At 39.7% G+C, this 26,064-nt stretch overlaps 1 pseudogene; it reads left to right on the top strand.

Moving 5' to 3' along the window:
- The first annotated feature begins 1,956 nt into the window (after positions 1-1,956).
- On the top strand, positions 1,957-22,420 carry LOC132114537 (semaphorin-3ab-like; annotated as a pseudogene).
- The last annotated feature ends 3,644 nt before the right edge of the window (positions 22,421-26,064 follow it).

The following is a 26,064-nucleotide window of genomic DNA, read 5'->3' as shown; positions in this document are numbered from 1 at the left end:
TTTCAACTCTAAAATCGATTTAGAACTGTAGTAATAAACTGTTAATGCTCGCGACTTTTGATATTAAATTAAATATATTAGCTTGTACTTTGTATTTAGTGGCATTCTCATTTAAATGATAGACACCGCTCAATCCAGCCGTATTGTGATGCTGACCCTTTTTCTTTATGGGACATGGGAAAATAAAACTGTGAAGATGCTGATTTGATTTTCCAGCAGGATTTGGCACCTGCCCACACTGCCAAAAGCACCAAAAGTTGGTTAAATGACCATGGTGTTGGTGTCTTTGACTGGCCAGAAAACTCACCAGACCTGAACCCCATAGAGAATCTATGGGATATTGTCAAGAGGAAAATGAGAAACAAGAGACCAAAAAATGCAGATGAGCTGAAGGCACTGTCAAAGAAACCTGGGTTTCCATACTCACCTCAGTGCCACAAACTGATCACCTCTATGCCACACCGAATTGAGGCAGAAATTAAAGCAAAAGGAGCCCCTACCAAGTATTGAGTACATGTACAGTAAATGAACATACTTTCCAGAAGGCCAACAATTCACAAAAAAAGATTTTATTGGTCTTGTGAAGTATTCTAATTTGTTGAGATTGAATTAGAATTTGCATTGAATTTATTTAATGCACAAGTTTCACAATTTGAGTTGAATTACTGAAATTAATGAACTTTTCCATGACATTCTAATTTATTGAGATGCACCTGTAATAGTTATTTTAAATACCTTGGCAATACTTCCATGCTAAATAAAAGGTAATAATTAGACACTTTGGATAGAAGCTGAGGTAGAAAAGCAAGAAAACATCAAAAGAACAAGAAACTGGTAAGAGACACGGATAAAGAGGGAATATAAAAATGACTGTTATATTGGTAGCTTATGTATTTTAGCAGAATAAATAAATTCCTGTAAGCTAATGGCAAGGTCTTTATAAAATAAAATATATCAACTAATATTGTAAAGTTGTTGCTCTGTTTGTGGAATGTTGCTCTGTGTGCACTTTAATATAAAGTGATTTGATAATTGTCTTAATTTGACTTGTAATGAGGGGTGCTATATAAAAAAAAAAATCCTCGTTTTGTCGCTAGAGGGCGTTAAATCCACACAGTTGTCTCGATCTCCGTGATATTTTCATACAGCAAAGAACTATGATCTCCCAGAGTTTGTGTGTGTGTGTGTGTGTGTGTGTGTGTGTGTGTGTGTGTGTGTGTGTGTGTGTGTGTGTGTGTGTGTGTGTGTGTGTGTGTCAGAGAGAGTGCTCTGAAGTCTGCCATGGGGCAATACGTGTTTTCGCTCTCTCATTTTCTTATTCTTTTGATCTTTTAATAATTGTTTATGTGACCTGATTCAGATACCATTAATTCTGATGCTGTTAGATTGAATTGGAGTGTGTTGAGTGTGTGTCCACATAAACAAGGCAGTGAATGTGAGAGATGAAAAGAGAGAAAACCAACATTAGATTAAAACACCCATTAAGCAAAAGAAGCCCAAGGGAGAGTCACTTTCAGCAGCTGTCTTATTCTTTAAAAATATATATACACAGAGAAGGAGGGAGGAAGGGAGGGAGGGAGAGATGGATACAAAGAAAGAGAGAGCGAGAGAAGGCTGGGCACAACTGGGACAGTTCCCTCCAGCAGGGGAGTGTTTGAAAGAAAGGAGTAAATGATAAGAGATGATTGAAGGAGAGAGAGAGAGTTAATAAAGAGTTAAAAGATGCAGAGAGATGAAAAGGGAAAGACAATAACAGAGAACGGAGCAGAAGAAGAGAAATTCAGCCGGAAATATTATAGACATAGAAGACAGACCAAGAGAGGATTTTGCTGCAACACTGACCTGAGCAGGATTATACTGTATTACACTGTACTGCACTGCGCGCACACACACACACACACACACACACACACACACACACACACACACACACACACACACACTCACACACACACACACACACGTGCGCTGATGCTGACATCAGGTAGAAACAATTTGTGTGTGTGATATTTCTGAACAGAGCACACAGAAAGAGAGAGTGTGTGTTTACTCCGTACTAGAACTGCATGAGTGTGTGTGTGTGTGTGTGTCGGACAGCCATGAAGAGGATGCTGGCTCTCTTCTGCTTAATTTCACTGGCAGCACTTCTAACGGATGCATGGAGACCATCTCAACCACGACTGCACTTCCAACACTCAGGTGAGGCAACTGACTTTCTATTGACTTTTCTGTTGAGATATTGGCATTTTATTGGCATTTAAATAATATTAATAATTGTCATTATAAAATAATAATAATTCATATTATGTCAAGTCATGTTAGTCGAGTCTGCATTATTGTCAATTCTTCCACATGTACAGTGCATACATACAGAGAATCGAAATTGCATTACTCTCAGACCCGCGGTGCATACAGATAACAATTATTATAAAGTAAATACTATATAATTTTAAAATAATGAAGAAGGTCATTCAAAACGTGCACTATGCAGTACTATGAATTAATGTTTTGTTGGTCTGCATAGTTTATAGTGAAACATTCAGGTGAGACAACTGACTTTCCATTGAATTCTATTTTCTATTGAGCTTGTCTACATTTAATATTTTAATCCAGATATCATTTTGTATGTTTATTAAGCTATTCTTCCCACTATGTAGAAGATTTCAGATTTTATAATCCTTGTGGACCCACTATCACACAAATATCCAGTCTTTCTGTGCTCCACACCCAAACTCTTTCTCGCTTTTAAACCCAATTACCCTTATGCCATCTATAATCAGTCGTGGTTCGAAAGGGGAATATTATGTTGTGTAGACTGAAACTGGTTGTGTCTTTCTCCATGACCTAGAAAACCCTGCACAGATACAGCACAGATTAATTCTGTATATCAGTGATGACTGAGAGTTAATGTGAGAGAAGACAGATAGAGAGAGAGTGTGTGTGTATGTGTTTATTGTGTGTGAAATGCTTTTAGAAAGTATTAGGGGTAAAACATATCTTAATAAATCCATGTCAATCTGTATCAATGCGTGTGTATTGTTTATGTGGATCTCTTAATTACCCAATTAGCCTTTCATTCACGCAGACTCCCAAAGGGTAGAGCATAAGTGTGTGTTTGTGTAAGGGAACGGCTGGTGGTTGATTATTATTGAGCACATTTTGGCTTGATTTCCCTGATGAGATGATAAATGACGGCTCTTAAGTAGCACACATACACATCCTGAGATTTTGTGCTACTGGATAAAAGTGAAATTATATATCCATTAATGTCCAACTGTTCTATAAAATGTATTTTCCAGCTGGTCTGTGTTGATTGGTTACTTTGCAGTTGATTGGTCTGGTGATTATAACCAACAGCATCAATCAATTAGCTCTGGCAAGTATGTGTGTGTGCAGTTGAGTGCTATAATTATGATGTATACTCATATTCAGGCCAGGTCATAGGTCATGCTTAGTAGATCTAACCAACAGAGAGTTGAGAAATTCCAGAACACAGCCGTGTGTGTTCACCCAGTTTATTTTAGCTGTCTGTGTGTTTATGCATGATCTCTGGGCCTTGTGTTCCCCCACACCTGTTAACATTTCTACCGCACACATATGAACATGCCAGCTGGTGGATTGAGCAGAAATAAAGGCGATAACTCAATTTGCACCGGAAGTGTGTACTGTTTGTTCTTGTCTGCCAGTAGCATATGTTAAAAGTTGTGGCCAACACACCCTAACATACTTCAGTCCACACTTATTGTATAAGAGGTGTTTGCTTGTGAACAGATTTTTGAATCAAATTTCACAATTCACTTACGATTCACATGCCCATTTAAATTTCGTTGGAATAAGTTCAATTTTTCAGTTCCAACTCCATATTTCAATATATTCAGTTATAAAGTCCATTTATATTTATTTCATATTTATTTATTTTTTTTGTAATTTTTTCATACTTTAACATTAATTTTAGTTATATGCAAAGGTAATATCTCATTTTCTTTTTTCTTTTTTTTTTTACATTTTGTATCTAATATTTCTGTTTTATTTTTATTGTGTTGTGTTGTATATATAATATTTATAGTTTTTACGAGGGCAAGTGCACCCTATAGCAACAACACAATATAAATATATATATATATATATATATATATATATATATATATATATATATATATATATATATATATATATATATATATATATATTGTAACACGGAGTCAGAGACATTCGAATCCATCCGCAAGGCTTTATTTAGAATCGTCAATAGGCAGGAATAATCACCAGAAAACAGGAACAACGTAGGTAATCCGGAACACAGTTCAATAGATAGGCAGTTGTCGCAATGGCAGGCAGCAGTAATCGTCAACGGGGTACACAGTCCAGAGTCATACACAGAAAATCCAACACAGAGATAAACGCTCAGAATTACGACCATAGGGAACGATAAGACTTCGCAATGAACAAAGAAAGTCTGCGCCTATTAAAGGCAATAACTAATGAGATGATAAGCCACAGCTGAGACGGAAAAGTACTGGATCTGTGTGAGAAAAGAGTCCGGGCGGAACTAATATTCGGGTGATGGTTCCCGCTGTGTTCGGTCAGAAAGGGCCACAGAGGCGCTATTAGTGACAGAGCCCCTCCCCTGCGAACGGCTCCCGACGTGAGCTCCTCCTCGGCGCCGAGGTCTACCACGAGGACGAGGAGCGGGTTTCTCCGAGTGTTCCCGGTGGAATGTAGCAGTAAGTTGGGGGTCGAGCATGTCCTTAGAATTGACCCAAGACCGCTCCTCGGGGCCGTATCCCTCCCAGTCCACGAGATACTGGAGAACCCCGCCTCGGCGCCGAGAGTCCAAGATCTGGTTGATCTGATAAATGTTCTCCTCTGCATCCATTAGGGGAGGAGTCTCTGCCGGAGTGGCCTCGTCCTGGTCCCCCTCTCCTCTCGGTTCCACAGCGGGCTTGAGCAGGGAAACATGAAAAGTGGGTGAGATGCGGTAATGAGATGGAAGATCTAAACGGAAAGACACAGGAGTGATTTGTCTGAGGATTTTGAACGGACCCACGTACCTTGGGCTAAGCTTTCTGCAGGGGAGTCGGAGTCTCAGGTCCCGGGTGGAGAGCCAGATCCACTGCCCGACTAGGTATGGAGGAGCGGCTCTCCGGAGGCGATTGGCTTGGCGGGTAACTCGTTGGATTGCCTGTCGTAGGTTGGTGTGTGCCATGTCCCAGGTAGCTTCGCTCCTCCATAGCCAGGTGTCCACTGCGGGGAGGTTAGTAGGCTCCCCGGACCACGGGAATAGTGGAGGTTGGAAGCCTAACACACATTGGAACGGGGTAAGTTGGGTGGAGGGCTTCCTTAGGGAATTCTGGGCGTATTCGGCCCACATGAGGTATTCGCTCCAGTCCTCCTGATGGAGGTGACAGTAAGCTCGTAGGAAGCGGGAGAGTTCCTGATTCAGCCTCTCCACTTGTCCATTGGATTGCGGGTGGTACCCTGACGTGAGGCTGACGTTGACATTTAACTGAGACCAGAGGGACCTCCACACACGGGACGTGAATTGGGGTCCCCGATCCGAGATTATGTCTTCGGGCAAACCATAAAATCTAAAGACCTGGTTGAGCAAGGCTTGAGCCGTCTCCCATGCAGTGGGAAGTTTGGGAAGCGGAATGAGGCGGCATGACTTTGAGAACCGGTCAATGATGGTGAGGATCACGGTGTTGTGGTGAGAAGGGGGCAAGTCGGTCATGAAGTCGACGGCCAGGTGGGACCATGGTCTTTCTGGGATAGGGAGAGGCTGGAGCAGACCGGCAGGGCGCTGGCGTAGGGATTTGGTTTGGTTGCATGTGACACATTCCTTGACGAAGGTTAGAATCTGTTGAGTCATGGAAGGCCACCAGAACTTATTGAGAACGAGTTCCCTGGTCGCCTGGATGCCGGGGTGGCCGGCGTTGGGATTCTCTTGGATCAGTGTCAGTACGCGATGCCGTAGGGGAGCGGGGACGTAGGTCAGTCCAGGAGGGCATTCCGGAGGAGCAGGGTCTGTTTCTAGGGCCTCAGTGATCTCGGCCATGATGTCCCATTGCACGGGGGAGACGATCTGGGAGATGGGAATGATGGTAGCCGGAGAGGTGTCTGATTGGGACAAGTCGTATTGGCGGGAGAGTGCGTCCGCCTTACCGTTCTTGGACCCGGGCCGATAGGTTATAGTGAAGAGAAACCTGGAGAAGAATAACGACCATCTGGCCTGGCGGGCATTGAGACGTCTGGCGGTTCTCAAGTACTCCAAGTTTTTGTGGTCGGTTAGAATGAGAAAGGGCATGGTCGAGCCCTCCAACCAGTGTCTCCATTCCTCCAGGGTCATAATTACGTTCCGCGGGATTGAGTTTGCGAGAGTAGTAGGCACACTGGGAACAATTTCTCTGGGGTTCCCTGGCGTTGTGACAGTATTGCTCCGATACCTGTGCTGGAGGCGTCCACCTCCACAGTGAACTGACGTCGGGGGTTTGGGTGTTTCAAGATGGGAGCCGAGGTGAAACAAGTCTTCAGATCTTGGAACGCTTTCTCGCAGAGCGTAGACCATGCCAGCTTATTGGATCCACCTCCACTGCGAGTGAGAGAAGTTAGAGGAGCTGCTACTTGACTGAAACCCTGGATGAATCTTCGATAGAAGTTGGCAAACCCCAGGAAATGTTGGAGGTCCTTGATGGTTTGGGGATGAGGCCAGTGTAGCACGGCGGAAACCTTGCTGTCATCCATCGTGACTCCCTCAGCAGAGATGATGTATCCTAAGAAGGAGACGGTGGAGAGGTGGAAGGCACACTTAGAGAGTTTGGCGTACAGCTGATTCTGGATTAATCTTTGGAGCACAGCTCGTACGTGTTGAACGTGTTCAGACAGGGTGTCGGAGTAGATCAGTATGTCGTCAATGTAGACTATGATGCACTTGTTGAGCATATCTCGGAAAATATCGTTGATAAGGGCCTGAAAGACGGAGGGACTGTTGGACAGACCGAAGGGCATGACCAGATATTCATAGTGGCCAGTCGTCGTGGAGAAGGCCGTCTTCCACTCGTCACCTGCCCAGATGTGAATGAGATTGTAGGCGCATCTCAGGTTGAGCTTGGTAAAGATACGGGCAGTGGGGAGTTGTTCCAGGGCTGAGGGTACCAAGGGTAGGGGATAACGGTACTTGGTGGTTACTTCGTTGAGGGCTCGGTAGTCGATGCAGGGACGCAAGGAGTATACACGACCCTTGGGGAGCGTGGCTCCAGGTAAGAGCTCGATGGCATAATCCGTGTCCCGATGAGGTGGAAGCTGGGTGGCCCGGGATTTGCCGAATGCCGAGTGGAAATCCCAGTAAACCTCGGGAAGGTCCTGCGGGGGTTGACCTTCAGGTTGGGGAACTGGGACCACATGATGGTTCCTCTGTGGGGATTTGAGAAACCGCTGGAGACAAGATTGGGACCACTGGATGATGTCCTGATCCTTCAAGGAAATTTGTGGATTGTGGAGGGTGAGCCAGGGGTGGCCAAGAATAATGGCGTGGTGAGGTGATTGAGTGACATGGAGCTGGATGGTCTCGGTGTGCAGGGAGCTGGTGATCAGTGTGATGGCCTCAGTGATGTGGTAGATCTTTCCAGCACCTAGTGGTCTTCCATCCAGGGCTGCCACCGCCATAGGAGGGTCACATGGAACAAGAGATATGCGATGGCGATTAACAAAGTCTTGGTCAATAAAGTTACCGGCCGCCCCTGAGTCAATAAAGGCTTTAGTCTTGATGTGGCAGCCGTGGATGATCAAGCACACATCCAACAAGAGAGAGGGTGACAAGGAATTGTGGCTTACCCGAGTGCTGGTGGTTCTAGGAGGACGAGCGGAACATTGAGCTCGGAAGTGACCAGACTGACCACAGTAGAGGCATAGACGATTTCTCATCCTTCTCTCGCGCTCCTCATCAGAGAGGCGGGAAAATCCCACTTGCATGGGCTCCTCCAGGGCGTGAGCCGAAGACTGGGGTGAGGCGAGAGGTAATCGTGGTTGACGACTCCTGCGAGAGCGGAGCAGATGGTCCAGTTTGATCGCCATCTCCATATACTCCTCCAAAGTCTTGCTCTCATCCCGACAAGCGAGCTCAGCCTGCAGGTCTGTGCGAAGCCCTCGACGGAACATGGTCTTAAGGGGTTTTCCCTCCTAGCGTGCGAAACGTGAGAGTGTAATCCACTGCGGTGGAAGATCCCTGGCGAAGGTTTAATAGTTCCTCCTCCGCCTCCTTGCCATCCTCAGCGTGGTCAAACACCTCCCGGAATTTGGTGAGAAAGTGCTGATACGACGGAAAAACCATCTGCTGGCCCTCCCACAAAGCCGTTGCCCAGCTCAAGGCCTTACCGGTGAGAAGGGTGCAGATGAGGGAAACCTTGCCATCCTCTGTCACTGAGCCCGGCGGCAGCGAGTTCACATAGATGGCACACTGCATAAGAAAGCCCCTGCACTTGCCTGGGGAGCCGTCATATTTCTCTGGAAGTGCCAAGCGGGGTGCGTGGATTCCCGTGGTGAAGACCGCGGAAGGCGGCGCGGTGGGGCCTGCAGTGAGATCTTGTGGCACAGCCTGTGGGAGCAACCGCATAGACCGCACCAATTCCTCGGTCATGGTGGTCAGCCGATCTAACTGTTGGTGATGCACAGTCAACAGGGAGGCTTGTCGTGTCAATTCAGTAACCACTCGATCTAAAGCCGCTGGATCCTGAGGTGGCGAAGTCTTCTGTAACACGGAGTCAGAGACATTCGAATCCATCCGCAAGGCTTTATTTAGAATCGTCAACAGGCAGGAATAATCACCAGAAAACAGGAACAACGTAGGTAATCCGGAACACAGTTCAATAGATAGGCAATGGTCGCAATGGCAGGCAGCAGTAATCGTCAATGGGGTACACAGTCCAGAGTCATACACAGAAAATCCAACACAGAGATAAACGCTCAGAATTACGACCATAGGGAACGATAAGACTTCGCAATGAACAAAGAAAGTCTGCGCCTATTAAAGGCAATAACTAATGAGATGATAAGCCACAGCTGAGACGGAAAAGTACTGGGTCCGTGTGAGAAAAGAGTCCGGGCGGAACTAATATTCGGGTGATGGTTCCCGCTGTGTTCATATATATATATGTGTGTAAAAGTGTTATTCTTTTCTTTTTTAAACCAGAATATGTTTGGTGACTTAACTGAAATGAATGTTATTGAACATTTACTCAATAAACATGATTAGTAGGTAGTTTTCGTTTATAACAGTAGTCTAGACTACGATTAGAACAGTAGCCAAATATTACGAAAAATATTACGGAAGATCACACACATCTCCTCCATCATAATTAAATTAACGTAAAACCTCTAACCTTTCACTTGAAATGAGAGTTTCCTTTCAAAAAAACAAGATGCTCTGCATTAACAAGTGACAGCTGGATGCGAGTGTGGGAACGAATGTCCCCAGCAGTACTGAAAAGTCTTTCACTGGGCACAGATGTTGGTGGCACACAGAGGTTGATCTTTGTGGTTTTTGCCAGCAGTGGAAATCACTGCTGGTTTGTCTACCCCCATTGAAGAGGGTGCTCTCTAAGAGGAATCAAAGGCTCACAGAGAAAAACGCTTATCTCCACGTGCATCCCTAATATATATATATATAAATATATATATATGTATAGTCCTATAGCAACAACAAAATATATAATATTGTGCTGTTGCTATAAGACGCGCTTGCCCTCATGTAGATGTATATGTATAATGTTTCTTAGCTGTATTACAAGCTACATATTTGCACTAATCGTGTAATCCCACATCCATCTCTCTCATGACTGTGGTAATCTAATGTTCAGATATGCACTCACAGCTTGTGTGTGGTTAAATATACAGCACTAGGCCTGTATGTTGCTAAATATACCCTGGTCATAGAATGATGGATAGAAGGGTCTCTGACTCACTTTGTGTTCATAATCATGTGTGTGTGTGTGTGTGTGTGTGTGTGTAAGAGAGAACAACAACAGTTGTAGTTGTACTAATTGTTTAAGGCCATCAGAATGTCTCACTGTTTGTCTAATTTAGTTTATGGCTTAAAAGGTCATGAGTCAGACTGATTACAGTCTGGGGCTACCAGATTCTAGACCACCTATGAAAAAACTCCCTCCCTTCCTGTTAAACACACTTGAGACAGGTGGAATACCAGCCTGTAATCCATCTAAATGATCTGAGCACGCGCGCGCACACACACACACACACACATACACACCCTTGTTGCCACAGCAACTGCCCCCAAGAAAGGGTGCAATGGTGCCACTAAGAAGGTGCCAGAAATGCATGTGTGTGGTTTCAGGCTGTGACAGATTGTGTGCATGTCCCTCGTGACAGCTGAATTTTTTTAGTGTGTGTGGGTGAGTGAGAGAATTTTTTAAAGGAGTCATACACATGTAAATTTATAGAACAACTAATGTGATATATCTGCATTGGATTTTTGGTGTATTATAATATTATCTGCTGCACTCTCACTGCATTTAATTCATTTCCTATGATTCTCATGGCATGTTTTCAATCTTCTTGTCTATTCCATTCATCTCACGGGTTATTTTATCTCTGTCTGTCTCGACTGTTCATATTTTTGAACAGGTTATTCTGCACAATGGTGAGTCTGTCTGGTCCATATATGAGTTTATATGAGTTCATTGTCGTAAGGAAAAGTACAGAATACAGTGTTACTCTGGATGACAGCTTTAAATGTATTTTAAGAAATAGTTAATCCACAAAAATAAACATTCTATCATCATTTACTCACCCTCATGTTATTCCAAACCAGTAGCTTGGCTTTCTGTCTTCCATGGAGTACAAAAGAGATGTTTTGAACAATACTAGTTGCTTCTGGAGCTTTGTGAAATAGTACATCTGAATGATGCACTATTCCAAGTCATATGACTGCTTTGTGTAAGAAAGTGATGTTGATTCCCTGATACTCTTCTCCTCCAGTGGGCTTTTAACTAATGGAACTGGATCATTGTGCCATTGAGTTTTCAATTATTTCATATTCAGTTTGTTCCTCCAACAAAACGATCTTATGACTTCAGAAGACTTGGGACATAGATCACAAGCTGTAGACCATTTTATGATATTGTAATTTTTTTTATTTATTGTAATAAAATTGAAAAAAAAACTGACCAGGATATTCTTCTGAAATTCGCCCTCAGTAAATCTGAATTGCATTTTCTGTATTGGCCTGTCAGAAATAAAAGATTTGTGATGGAAAACAACAATGCTGCATATATGTAAAACTCAGCCGCAAGGGGAAATATAGTCATAACAGAAATATATGAAATAATCTGTTCATGTTTTCTCTATCTCTCTCTCTCTTACTTAGAGCTGATGCGGAGCGGCAGGCTCAAATCTCTCTCTGTGCCTACTGGCGATCTGAACTCTCTGCTGCCGGATGAAGATGGCCGTCGTCTTTACATTGGTATGAAAGACCATCTACTGTCCACCAGCCTGGATGATATTACTCAAACCCCTTGCAAGGTATGTACGCGCCCAAACATGCATGCGCACATATATATTTTACATATTCTTAAATAAGGGACAATTTACACATAAAGTACAATTCTGTCATTATATACTGTCTTTTTTATGTGTAACACAAAAGAAGAAGCTTAACAAAACGTTAATGCTGCTTTTCTGCATACAATGAAAGCGAATGGTTACCATGGGCTGTCAAGCTCAGAAAATGTCAAAAAGTCACCATAAAACCATCATAAACAACTTTTTTTCCACACAAAACTATCACATTGCATCCAAGTCTTTAAAAGACTTGGAATATGTCATACATAAATCACATGAACTGATGTCATAGTACTTTTATGGTATTTTTGGAGCTAGTCAGTCCCTGGTCACCATTCACTTTTATTTTACAGAAGAAAGCAAGTTGAGGGTAGTAACTAACAAGAATTTTAAAGAGTTTATTTCACCCAAACACACTGTAGTATCAAACAAGAAAGCTTTTACTAGTAGGTCTTATGAAATATTTCTCAGGCTAAAAAACAACAAGTTGAAAAACAAACTTTATGTATGATTGGTTTTCAATAAACATTTGTTGCATGAATTAGACCCTGTGAGTGTATTTGTGGATGTCTGTGTGAGTAAGTGTGTGTGTGTGTGTGTGTGTGTGTGTGTGTGTGTGTGTGTGTGTGTGTGTGTGTGTGAGCCCATCCTTGCTTTTCTACATAATTTAGTGTGTATTCATTATGATTTCATCTGAGTAATGCCAGGGTGGCATCCAACTGTAATTCCTCACATGATACATTATGAAATCAGCATAAGCATCAACATTTAATATGACTAAGAGGAGCTTTTATACACACTTGTGCACCAGATGAGATTCACATCTGTGTGTGTGCTGTATTTCAGATTTACTGGCCGGCAAGTCCAGATTGGATCCAGAACTGTATCATGGCTGGAAAAAACCTGCAGGTAGAACATGATTTTATGAAACACGGCTTGTTTAGACAGCTTTTCTTGAAGTGTTTAATCACAAACAAAATCAATTCAATCCTCATTGTAATAGTGTCCTTTTCATGTCACAGACGGACTGTGCAAACTTCCTGCGTGTGTTAGAGCTGTATAACCAAACACATCTTTACGCCTGTGGGACTGGAGCGTTCAACCCTCGCTGTGCCTTCATCCCCACCAACCTCTTCCTCAGGGTAAAGGACTACATTTCCCAGCATGCACCTCTCTCACATAAACTCTTCCTGTTGTGTTTGTGTACTTAGAATATAGTATGCTTTGCAGGTGATAGAATAGATATGTCAGATTATACATTTTTGTGAGGATTATATTACTAATAAATAAATTGCTAATAAATTAAAATTAAATGTTAATTTATTAAAATAACTAAAATAATAATTAAAAAACAAACAAATTGTTACATATCCAAATGTTTTATTAAACTAATTAAAAAAATAGATTTTTATTGAAAAAAAAAAGTTTCATACAGAACAAAACATCCTTTAAGGATTATTATGTATAGGCAAAAATCAATAATTTGAACTGTAAATAATGTAATTGGATTTTCAGGCTGAGGAACAAATGCTGCAGTATGAGGACACAGAATCAGGGAAGGGAAAATGTCCTTACGACCCTCACCAGAGAACAGCTACGGCCATCATAGGTAAGACTGCAGGTTTACAGTTTGTGTGTCATTTTTCTGTTTGTGTGAAAACATACCGGTGTAACTCTGATCTAAATATTTGTGCATGTTTGTTCAGACGGAGAGCTGTACGCTGGCATCTCATCTGACTTTCTAAGTCATGATACCACTTTTATTCGTAGTCTGGGGGAGCGACATGTGATTCGTACTGAACAATATGACTCTACGTGGCTGCAAGGTGAAACATGTGCATGTACAAGCACACATACTCCTGAGCTAGCTCTAACACTTACACTCACACATACAAAAATACAGACGCCAGGTTGTTGACAGCAATTAAAGATGCTTATATTGTTTACACAGTAACAGATGTATGTGTTAGTTAACTGTATTTTTGTCTTTCGCGCTCTCTCCAGGCGCTGAATTTGTTCATGTTGCAGCGATGTCAGAGAGTGATAATGAGGAGGATGATAAGGTCTACCTGTTCTTCACTGAGCGTGCCCAGGAGGCAGAGGGAACTGCTGGGAAGGTCCTCCATTCTAGAATCGCCCGCGTCTGCAAGGTATCTAATAGTGTGTTCCTATATACTTCATTTGTATTACAATAAAAAGTTATGTACAAATCCCAAAAAATATATATATTAGTATCGTACAGTACATGTTAAAAATATATAGTATTAACAGAGTACATGTGCAAAAAAAACATGTTATTATCATGGTACATGTCCAAAAATATGCAAACCATCCATGGTATATATTATACAATGGTATCATGTTAGTTTTTGTTAGCGAAAACTAGAAGGAAACTGATATTATGGTACTGCATCCATGTGTTTATCTCTATTTCTTTCTTTTTTAGAATGATATTGGTGGTCAGCGTAGTTTGGTTCATAAATGGAGCACCTTTTAGAAAGCTCGTATTGTTTGCTCAGTACCAGGACCTGACGGCATACAGACACACTTTGATAAACTCCGTGAGTAATAAAAACAACTTCATATAAATGCCACACACAAAAAACATTTCACTCCCACTTGATTACCCAAAGTTTGAGCAAATCTCTTACATTAACTAAGGCATTGAGATAACCTTGTACATTTTTTAGAATATCATTTATACTGTTGATTCTGTGTGTTTGTGTGTGTGTGTGTGTGTGTGTGTCATATGCCAAAACTTCCCTGATTTATGGAACAAGGTTTATCAGTAGACTCACACACAAACACATACAGTACACACACACCACACACAGACTCAGACAGAAACCAGTTTCTTATCAATCAGTCTGTGTAAACAAAGTCCTTGCATAGAATAAACAATTCTTAAATCCTCAATCTGACCAAAGTTTTACTGTAGTCTCAAATTCATATATTATATCTGTAAGATATACACATTACAGTGTATACATATTGAAATGTTCGTCTTAGTTATCGGTGACAACTGCACTGAAAATAGCATGTCCCCTTAAACTATTCCACCCAAATACGATATAAAACACAGCCAGCATTAACTTTGTATCAAGAATGGCTCCCATATCTGACTGCAACTTCATCAAATCTGCAAGCGGCTCCGAACAGACTCTCAACAGTGCATTAAGTTCAAGTTTTAGAGAATCTTGTGAAATGTTTTTATTTCTTGGTCTACTAAAGTATTAAGAACATGCAAAACAGCTTTGTTTTGATTGATTAACATTTTCATCTTAACTTGTGCCATAAAAATGTTCTGATGATTCTACAATGTAAACATGCTCTAATGCTAATATGCATCTCATTTTAACTGTACTTTTGCCCTATGGTGGTAATCTATAAGAATTCCCTTCTCTGTCTTGTTTACATTGTGCTCCATGGCCGCTAAACCACTACATCTCCCATAATCTCCGCCTGCAGCAGGGACCCTCATGTTGCCATAGTTCTGAAGGGCCAGACCACACTGCAGTCAGTGAATGTTTGTCAGGAATTGTGAGTTTATAGATTGTATAAAGAAACATGCATAGACTTATGATACGAGTTGAGAACTGCCAGGTTGCTGGAAGAGTAGAGTTAGAATTATGTGATTTCTGTTCTTGTGAAATATGGAACAGATGAAGCTTACGTCTTTAAAGAAAAGAAAAAAAAGACTGGCCTGTGTTTTGGTATGTGAGATTGAAAGTATTCCAGAATGTGTCACGGTCTGGTGTAAATGAGTTTAGATAATGTCTGTGTGTGTGTGTGTGTGTGTGTGTGTGTGTGTGTGTGTGTCTGTGTGTCTGTGTGTGTGTGTGACTGTGAGTGTGTGTGTGTGTGTGTGTGTGTGTGTCTGTGTGTTTGTGTGTATGTGTGTGTGTGTGTGTGTGTGTCTGTGTGTGTCTGTGTGTGTGTGTGAGTGTGTGTGAGTGTGAGTGTGTGTGTGTGTGTGTGTGTGTGCGGAGGTGATGCTGCCAGTTTCTGTGGCTCTAATTTGGAAGCTAAGCTGAATTTGTGTTGTGTCTGGTCTGATATTTTTATACCTCTCTATGACTCTAAAAAGTGTAATGTTTAACACCTATTGAGTACTTTAGGATTTATTTTCTTATGGTTATATACATTTTATTCCCCATCTAAAAGTTTTGTTACAAATTGAACTAATTCACCCTGAATGTTTTACATTTTTTATACATGATGAAAAACGTATCTTAAAATGAGTGTGCCAGACAGTGCTTATGCTATTTGTATTGGTGGTCTGCTGAATGTTTTGAAGGCCGCCAGTATCTCTGTGTGTGCATTTTCACATCTACGGTGGCACCCCCATCCTGTTTGCACATAATCTATTGGCTAACTCGGGATGAGGATGAGGGAGGAGAGCAGAGAGCAGGAGAGTTAGACGTTAGGAGGGATAGGGACAGATAGGGGTAGGATAGAGAAGTGTCAACAAGTGAAGGGCAGACAAAACTATCTCTGTCCTCAAAGAAAACAAAAGCTTTTGTTGGATGAAATTGACACAATTATAGCGTCCCCGCAAAAGAGAAAGAGAACAAGAAACAGGGAAGGGGTGGTAGTGAAAACAATCTGAAAGAGAGGGAGGAGGGGTTGGGCAGAAATGAGGGATAGTAATGGGATTCGGAAGGAAAGAGGGAGTGTGAATGCTTAATTAAAAGGATTCTTTTGGTTTGTGTGTAAAATAAGAGAGGAAAACAGAGCATCTGTGTTTATATGTGTGGATTTAGCCCAGAGTGGTGTGTAATTAAGGTTTTACCCATTTCATAGTTCTGATCTAGTTTATGTTCTCAGTTTTTAACAGTTTGTGAGAGTCTGTAAATCTGTCTCATGTTTCAAAAGCGTATCTGCGGTAGCATGAATGTTTAAGACTGTGGTTTCTAACTGGCGGGTTGTGCCCCGTATCTTTTATTGTCGCCAAGGGCTGCGTGTTTGATCAAACTCCACTGCATTTTTGATTGGGGTCGCTAAGATATTTGAATGTTTTTCAAGAAAGTCTCCTATGCTCACCAAAGCTGTATTTATTTGATTGAAAATACAGTACAAGATCTTTCAGAAATCATTCTACTATGCTGTTTTGGTGCTCAAGTAACATTTTTTATTATCAGTGTTGAAAACAGTTATGAATTTTTTTCTAAAAATGTAAACTTCTTTCCTGTCAGTTTTGATCAGTTTAATGTCTCCTGGCTAAATATATAAATTATGACCTTGAATTTACATGTTACACTTTTGTTTACTTTTATAGTAAAAAAAAACAATGTTGTTTTGGGCCATCACAGATTGTCCATTGTAAAATATGGATCTGAGAACCACCATCTTATCGTACATGTTTGAGATGATAAGGCGTTTGATTATATCTGACATGGCTGGAATGCAGAAATGAACTAGCCTACCCCCAACGGTACAAGTTCTTTGTGAAGATATACAGTGTGTGTGTGTGTGTGTGTGTGTGTGTGTGTGTGTGTGTGTGTGTGTTTAAACCAAGCAGCTATCTTCTGCTCTCTCTTGTGAAGCACATACGGAAGTGACTTAAACTGTAATTCATCAATTGGCCGCTAAAGGCTGGCTGCAAAAGGGAGTCAATCCCATAGACTCCCCATGTTAAAATGCTCAAATTTACAGCAGAAAAAACATGTTTACAGCCTGGTTCAAAAAATTATTTTGGTCTATATAGCTAAGTTTGACAGCCGGCTCCGCCTACTTTTGGTTTCAAAAACTCTTTTCGGAAACCTATGGGTTTTATACAGTCTATGGTTGAAACAGAAATGAAACAACAAACATGTTGAGTTACACATGTATTTTTGAATGAGAAAGAGAGTGTGACCACAGAAAAATTGTTTTCATGAGTTTATACAGCCTTGATATGAAACCAGAGACCATACACACTCAATCATTATCATTAGCATTGACTAAAAGGCATACAAAGCATGTTTAAAATTCTAAATTTGTTTTCTGTTTTTCTGTAGAGGATATTTTTATTCAGCCTGGAAAGGAAAAAAAGAATCCCCTTATCTATGGGCTCTTCACCACAACCAGGTGAGTCTTACACACTGACCTGGTATCAATTTTTAAACATTTGACTGTAATATATCACATTTGGAGACATGCATTATAGCTGAAATATCATAATTTACTCTGCTTTAAGTCATTCCAAACTCATATGACTTTCTTTACAAAAAACACAAGAAGATATGTTTAGTAGAATGCTGGTGTTGCTCTTTTTCATAAAAAACAAAAACAAAACAAAGAAACAAAACAAAACAAACTAACAAAAAAAAAAACCTAAATAGTGGCTAGGGATTGTCAAGCTCCAAAAGTGACAAAAATCACCATCATATTTGTCCACATGTCTTATGTGCTATATCTCAGGTCTTCTAAAGCTATTTACAAAAAGACAAGAAATTCAAGTTGTTATATGTTGATAGATATGAATAATACATTTAGAAACTTTAAAATCAAAATGTATTGTATTAATGTTATTTAGCAAGTATCAAAAATGACATCTGATCAGCATTAGAATGATTTCTAATAATGGTAAAGAGTAATAAATTAAGCTTTGATATATACAAATAAATTGTGTGTGTGTGAGAGAGTTTATTTTTGATTTTAAACTGTAAAAAAAAAAAAAAAAACCCTTTACAATACAACTGTTTTATTTGATTTTTTATTAAATAAATGCAGGCTTGGTTACTTTTACATGGTAGTGTATATTCAAATATGAATCTTCAAAGCTTTTTGTTGTTGATGATGCTGATGTAATTGGCTCACATGTTACTTGTATTAAATCATGAGTCATTAAATTTGAATATGCAAATTGTAAAAATATATTATTATTTTCAGTAAATAACAACAACTTACATTTCTGCACACAAAGCTATTGTGGGCTTCAGAAGTCAAGTTTACTACTGTAATGGTACTGTATTTTTTATTATTTGTTTTTTGTCATCATGACAACTCTGTGTGTGCCTATGTGGTTGAGGGTGTGGATAAAATTGCAGTATTACTGAGTCATACTTTCCAGCTGGTCTAAGATGATATTATTAATGCACGCATGATGTTTAAAACACATTAGAAGTTGAACCAATTTTACATCAGCCATCTCAAATAGCATATGCCCTCCTCTTTGTTTGTGAAAGTGTGTGTGTGTTTTGGGGAGGGTTGCATAGGGTGGAGTGCACAATAAAGTATGGATATAGAAAAAGCTGCATGGAAAGAGTGACAGTGTTATTGCTCTCTGCTAAGCTGTTCCACTGAGTGTTAAATCTCCCAGACTGTCGCTTTCACTGCAGACCCAAATTCAATTGCCGAATAGCTTCACACTTGAACTGAAGTGCCACTTTCATTTGTGCCACCAGAGTTTGGTTTAATTGGATTTAAGTCTGGCCAAAAACATGAAGGGGAACCGAATAAGATTAATTCTGTTGTTTTGATACATTGTGATTAATTCGTCTTCATTGCTAGTTGATGCTGTCTGTTTATATCTCTCAATCAATTAATATGTTTCTATTTTCATGTGCGTTTGTTTCCTCTCTCAACAGCAATGTCTTGAATGGATCTGCTGTGTGCGTTTACAGAATGCAAGACATTATTAGAGCTTTTAAAGGAAATTTCCTTCATAGGGAAGGTCGACAGTACAAGTGGACGGAGTATACAGGCAAAGTTCCCTATCCCAGACCCGGCACAGTGAGTGTTCAAATCCAATTAGGCATTAAAGCAGTATAATGTACAGTATAAAAAGGTTATTCTAAAAATCATGTAAATTATTATTTTTGGACCATAATACTGAACTTCCTGTCAAAATTCAGTGTCCCAGCAGCACATATGGAGGGTTCAAATCAACAAGGGAATATCCTGATGATGTCATCTTCTTTAGCCGCACACATCCTTTAATGCAGGAAGTGGTAAAACCACTTGGGGGTCATCCTTTGCTCATCAAAGTGGGCGTGCCTTATAAACTGACCCGCCTCCTTGTGGACAAAGTGGAGGCGGTGGATGGCCAATATGACGTGCTGTTCATTGGCACAGGTGTGTGTTTGTGGTGAATACTGAAGTAAACTGTAGGTTTGCTGAACTTTTATGGAAATTATGTGATGTCCATTTAGTTCGTTTTAAATACTGTGTGTATTTTATGTGTGTATTCAGATTCTGGCCTGGTTCTGAAAGTGATTCACCTCCCTAAAGCCAACAGACAGAATCAGGAGATTACTCTGGAACAGCTGCAGGTTTCTAAGGTAAAACTTCTCCAGCTTAACGTTCCAGATTCATTGGGATGACCTTTTGAACTTGAAACATGAACTGCTCGTCTCCTGTCACTCAACAGAACAAGTCACCAATCACTGCCATGACGCTGTCCAAGAAAAAGGTACCATGTTTATCAGTGGAAGCACACATAACATACATGAATATAAATGTAAGATACACTGACACACTTTTATATAAATCTTCCCATCTTGTCACCATGGCAACGCAAGAGGGTGGAAGATATTTAAAATGAAACTGTGATTGTTATTTGTTTTGCAAATTTTTCCATGAAACACTCACTGAAACCTGAAGAACTGTGATGGAAAGAGCTCTGTAATTCTGGAGCTGGAAATAAGAATGTGATTTAGATCTCGGTGTTTCTGGCCCAGCGCTCCTGCTTACTGAAGAAAAGCAATAAACAGGATCACAGCCTGATATCAGTATGTGTGTGTGTTTGGTCTCCAGCAGTGGCTGTTTGCTGGATCAGCAGAGGGTGTGATTCAGTTGGGTCTGTTCCACTGCGATTTGTACGGCCAAGCCTGCGCTGAATGCTGTCTTGCTAGAGACCCATACTGCACCTGGGATGGTCATTCTTGCAGCCATTACATGCCAACTGCACACAGGTGACACACATCTCACACTTGTATGGGCAGCTTGTTTGATAGAATCCATTTCATCAGCTGTTTCCAATACACTCAAACCGAAACGTGTTGGTATTTGGTATATCTGAAATAAATCTGATCTGAAACATTCTTCCCTATTTGTAGAAGAAACATTCGTCAGGTTAACGATGATGGCAACCCGCTGAACCAGTGTGTCAAACAGGGAGGTAAGACACACAGACAACCAGACAATTGCTATTGCAATTTCAATTGCTAAATATCCTGCTTTGGGACAGTACTGTCATTTTTGTGCTTATTTACATGTTAATTTCATTCATTTCTTGTTAAATCTGGTTGGAAACTTATTAAAGGTTGAATAAACTTTTACCATTTGTTCCTTTAGAAAAACCTGCATTGTGCAGTGCCCATGGTGTGAAATGGCATGTTTGTGCACAATAAATTAAAAATTTGTTTTTAATAATAATAATAAGAAGAAGAAATAAAAGATTATTAATCATATTTTCAGCAACAGAAATAATCAAATATTACTATTATGTGTGAAATGTCTTGTGTGCACACAGACCAACAATCAAAAAGTGCAATAATAATAATAATAATAATAATAATAATAATATATGAGAAGTTTCGACAATTAATTAAAACTGTAATAATAATAATAGTAAAATATTACTATTATTTGTGAAATGCCATGTGTATGTGCACATAGACCATCAATTAATTCATTAAAAAACGTAGTAGTAAAATATTATTATGTGAAAAATGCTGTGTTCATGTGCACTTAGGCCAGCAATTAATTAGAACTGTAGTAATGATAATAATAGTAATGATAATAGTAGTAGTAATTCTAATAATATTTGTTAGAGTTGTTAATAATACTATACAATTATTCATTTAAAATGTAATTGAAATTCTTTACATTTTTTCTTATTCTATTTCTTGTTATTCAGCTGGTCTTCAGGTGGAGTTAGAGGAGAAGACATTAGTTGTGGCCATGGGTAACAGCACCTACCTGGAGTGCCTACCCAAATCTCACCATGCCACAGTCACCTGGTTTAAAGACATAGGCGACAACAGCCTGGAGCAACATAAGGTACATTCACACTAATGTCTGCACACTCAAAACATGATCAAATATTGAGATGTCTGTAAATTTGAACCTTCTGTCTTTCAGGTCACACCTGGGGAGCAGCTGGTTTTCATTGACAGGGGCATCCTCATTCCCCGGGCTGAGCTCAATCACGGTGGCGTTTATCACTGTCAGCTAGAAGAACATGGATTCCGCTGGACAGCCGTTACTATTCGTTTAATTGTGTGGAGCCCCACATTTGTCTCCTCTCAGCCATGGTACCAGGATGTGATGGCATTGATCAACCACGGCAAACTGGAGCGACACTGCAAAGAACTGAGTCAGCGTCACAACAACAAGGAATCAGGGAATCACAAACATAACAAACAAGACAGAAAGAGAGCAGACCAGCACAGGCACCGAGGAGGGGCAGAGAAGGAGAAAGGAAAGGGGCGGAAGAACCGGAGCCAAATGCAGAGTTCAGCGCAGAGGCTGCCAAGGAGCGCATAGAACAAATCGCAGGTGTTTACAAAGCTGCTCAAAACAAAAGAATACAACAAAACCTGCAATAGACAGTATATTCACAGTACATTCAAGTATGCATGGCATCATGTTAACAGAGATTTGCTTTGTTTCAAATCCTAATGAGCTGTCTGTATGCGGCAGCATTGTCAAGCAACACGCTCAAAAATATACATGCAAGATCGGGGATGAGAAGAGAAAAATGTTGATAAACTTACATTTCTTTCAATTAATTCAAAGAAGTATATCAGTATAGATTGTTCAAAAGTTTGGGCTCAGCAAGATTTTTAAAAATACATCTGTTGTGCGTAAAATTGCCTTAAATTTATCAAATGTGACAGGAACGAATGCTGTTCTTTTGAACTCTATTCATCAAAAAATTGTACCACTGTTCCCACAAAAGTATTATTCAGAACAACCTTTTTGGACATTGATAGTAATAAGAAATGTTCCTTGAGCACCAGGTCAAGAAATATTGGAGAAGCTGTGGCCTAATGGTTAGCGATTCAGACTTGTAATCCAAAGGTTGTGAGTTTGAGTCTTGGGCTGGCAGGAATTGTAGGTGGGGTAAGTGAATGTACAGCACTGTCTCCACCCTCAATACAAAGTGTGTGCACTTTGGATGGTTTAGATGCAGAGCACAAATTCCAAGTAACATACCGTACTTAGCTGTATGTCATGTCACTTTTTTTCACTTTCAAATTAGAATGATTTCTGAAGGATTGTGTGAAAATGAAGACTGGAGTGATGGCTGCTGCAAATTCAGCTTTACCATCCCAGGAATAAAATACATTTTAAAAACATATTAAAAGAGAAAACAGTTATTTTAGTTGTTTTACTGTATTTTTGATCAAATTGATGGTGAGCATAAGACTTTATTCAAAACATGAAAAAAAATCTTACTCACCCCAAACTTTTGAACAGTAGTGCAATTAAAAACATATTATTTCCCCAAAAAGTTCATGTGTGTTTTGTCATGCTAATTGGAAACTTGATAGCATGTCAAGAATATTTGTGTGCTTGCCAGAATTGTAGAGTGTTTCTAATCTCTTAACGAGTTCATTGATGAGTAGAAGGATGCCTATGGCAATGAGGCAGCTCACTAGGTTTTCGGAACAAAGCAACTATCTGAATCATGTGAAGGACTGTTGCTAAGCGAATCAAGAATGATCTGAATTAGGTGTGGTCAAGAAGAAGTGTTTACTTTAATATTAAAAACTAATTGATTATTTGAGGACTGTGTTAAGCATATTTAACAAACCTTTTAGGGCAAGAGAGTGTCCCCAAATTTTCTTCTGATGAACAAAAGAAAAATCTTCCAAAGTTAGGGAGCATCTTAAAATGTTCTTTGTTTAAAAAGACTGTTGAAATGTATTTCCTTATTTATCTTTCATGGTATTTATTTTCCTTGTGTTCTTGTGCTTTGTGTGTATATTGTCTTGCATTTTAAGTGTAAAAATTGTACATGATATTATTTTAAAAACATATTTGAATAAGGTGTAATTCTGTCTCTGACGCCACTCATTAAGGTTTCGAGAGATTTATTTCAATTAATCAGCAAAAGTCCCAAAAGTCTCGTGGGATGATGAATATTGTGTTTCTCTGGGGAACGATAGAGGCACAAAGGGTGTGTTATTTTACTGGACTAAAACAGCAGCTATTTTCTCCTGCACACGGACAGATGCACGACTGCCAAGAGGTTTGGCACCCGCCCTGAAGTGCCTCCATTCAGAATGATGGAAAATTGAAAAATAAATTAGGCAAAATGGATATAAAGGCTTTAAAGTACTATACAAAAACAGAGAGAAGAGGAGCAGATTAAAATGCTGTCAGACCCACACCACATGTCAGAGACAGACTGTATATGTTGGAGCAGATCGGTTTACTGAGAGACTCAAACAAAACGTAAATGTTGTTAACAGTCATAAAATACATTTAAAAAAAAGAATATATGTTTTCATGCTCTCAATAATTTAAATCTTGTGAATCGCGTGACTTTTTCTTACCTAAAACTGTAAATCTGGTTTTCATTAATGGACTTTGAACCTTGAATAAAGTGTTTTGGAAGACTGTCATGGAATTTTGAGAATAATAACTGAATTCAACATTGCACTACTTAATGTGTTCCATTCTGTAATATTAATAAAATTCACATATACTGCTTTATACAGTACCAGAAAAAATTATTGCATTAGTATAATACAACATCCCAACATCTAACACATCTCGAACTTTAATCCGAGCCATGAAACCGACCTGCTTAAAGCAGAAAATGATCACTGATATATCATAATAATCAAACAGTTTTTGTTTTTGGTCTGTATAATATAAACAGAAACACTCTCACATGGACAGACATGTGCTGGAATTTTCTCTTGGTACTTCTTGCTGTGTGACAAGCATTTGAATTCCATGAGTACATTATATTGCATCCTATATAAATGACAGGACACTGGGAAAATGACTAGGCGGGTTTCCTTGGATACAGCTGCCACTTAAAACACTCCCAGAAGTGAATACCAAATATTGGAGAGCCTATATGTGAGTAAATGAGATCGGCGATGCAAATAACAAAGTGAAGGGGATAGACTAGAGGAGAAACACAAGGAAAGAGAGATATTATTTTGTATTAAGGAAAATGTCTGTCTTGCTGTTGTGGAATACTGACAAGAAATCAAGACTTTATTGAATTTACTGTATTAAGAGAATTTCCTGATCTTAAATAGCACAATCACTCCGCACAAATTATACCAAAACGTAAAAATGTGATGTCACCTAGGCCACGCCGCATAAAATATTTTGTAAAATGTAAATGTTAACCAATAGCAAAATGCTATTTAGATATGTTTTAGGCTACTGCTTTAGCCTTTCTAAAAAGCCAATAGTTAATTCTGTCATTTAATGTAATAATGTAATGAAGGTCACACGGCAGTTATTTGCAAATAACATCATATTTACCATTTAGATACATCAAGAGATACTACCAAAGGTGAAATTGATCTTCAGACTCCACATCGTGGTGAAAAAGCCTCGGCAAAGGTGATGTAAAACTGTCCCACCCTACAGTCCCTACAGTACACTTTTAATGTTGAATACATTGTTCCACTTAGAAATATATGAAATTACTGTTGTAAAATGACTTGTTAATGTTTCATGTTGACTACAGTCCCCTAAAGATGTCAAGAGAGTAGGTCAGTGACTCACAGCATTACTCTGGCTCTACTTTAGAGGGCTTTATTACAGGGGGTGGTTTTTTGGATAATAACAGGTTCTTAGAGGTTTTAGTTTTGGACAGCGTTTTGTAACAGGTCAAAGCTGAACTAGGTTGACAATTACTTTAATTCCAGCCTATAAAATGGCAGCAGGGTAAAAATACACACAGCCTCCTGCTCAGGACGCGGGAGAGAGCAGAGTCACGCCAGTAAAATCAATCGGCGGCGTCTAGCGCCCTCTGTGGTGCAATCTGTGTACTACTTGTCTGTCTGGACCTGGACAGGCTGTCTAGACATCTCTCTTCGTGCAAATAAGTGAATAATTAACCACAGGTTTATTATTTATTAATTCTATAACACAATCCTCTGATAAACTACACTAAAAGGTATGATTAAATAAATGAATGCGTTTACATTAAATTTTTCACATGAGTTTTATGTCATGAGATTTATTTCTGTATGTTATGCGGAACTATAACGTCAACGTTGTATTTCCGTACGACAAATATTTAGTGCGGACTAAGTTGTAGTGATGGGCATTTCGGCTCTTTTTCGTGAGCCAGCTCGTTTGACTCAGATCACTGAAAAGAGCCGGCTCTTTTGGCTCACAAACGGCTCTTTAAAAAACAATACTGTTTTGACTATGATAGGTGTGAAAACAATTCTAATTAAATTATTAAATGAAATTTCACAATTTCTCACAACTTCTTTAAAAATGCATTGATTTGTTATGAAAAAAGAATACTATTAAACATTTGCATTTAAATTACAACTTTTGAATGTAAAGAAACAACAT

This window comes from Carassius carassius, chromosome 34, assembly GCF_963082965.1.
Source record: "Carassius carassius chromosome 34, fCarCar2.1, whole genome shotgun sequence".
Classification (NCBI taxonomy): domain Eukaryota; kingdom Metazoa; phylum Chordata; class Actinopteri; order Cypriniformes; family Cyprinidae; genus Carassius; species Carassius carassius.
Note: the sequence above shows the minus strand (reverse complement) of the source record. Positions and strands in the feature narration are given on the sequence as shown.